Here is a 518-nt window from a genome sequence, read left to right as displayed (position 1 = left end):
GAGGGAGAGGGAGAGAGGGGGAGAGGGGGCGAGGGAGGAAGAGAGAGAGAGCACTGTAAAATTCTTGCAAACTATATTCTTTGCAACGTTGCAAAGAATTTGCGAGCTTTTTATTGCGAAGAATTAGTTCGTATTGCAAAGAAGTTCTTTGCAAGCTGAAAGAATCCTTGCAAACAATTGCAAGGAAATAGTTTGCAAGCTTGCGAACAACTAGTTCGTATTACAATGCTTGAAAATTCTTTGCAAGCTGCAAAGAAAATAGTTTGCAATACGAACCTATTCATTTCAAGCATTTTGCAGTGAGAGAGAGGGAGAGGGAGCGAGAGAAAGAGAAAGAGAAAGAGAAAGAGAGAGAGAGAGAGAGAGAGAGAGGGGGGGGAGGGAGAGAGAGGCGGGGGCGCAAATAAAGGCTGCAGCTAACACACACGACTGTCGCATCTAATTCAATTCTTATCCGAAACCGATCCACAGAGCAGGCGACCGCACTCCACGGCGGGGCGGGGCGGGGCGGGGCGGGG

Source organism: Frankliniella occidentalis, unplaced genomic scaffold, assembly GCF_000697945.3.
Source record: "Frankliniella occidentalis isolate FOCC.00 unplaced genomic scaffold, Focc_3.1 Scaffold31, whole genome shotgun sequence".
Lineage (NCBI taxonomy): Eukaryota > Metazoa > Arthropoda > Insecta > Thysanoptera > Thripidae > Frankliniella > Frankliniella occidentalis.
This window is presented reverse-complemented; position numbering follows the sequence as displayed.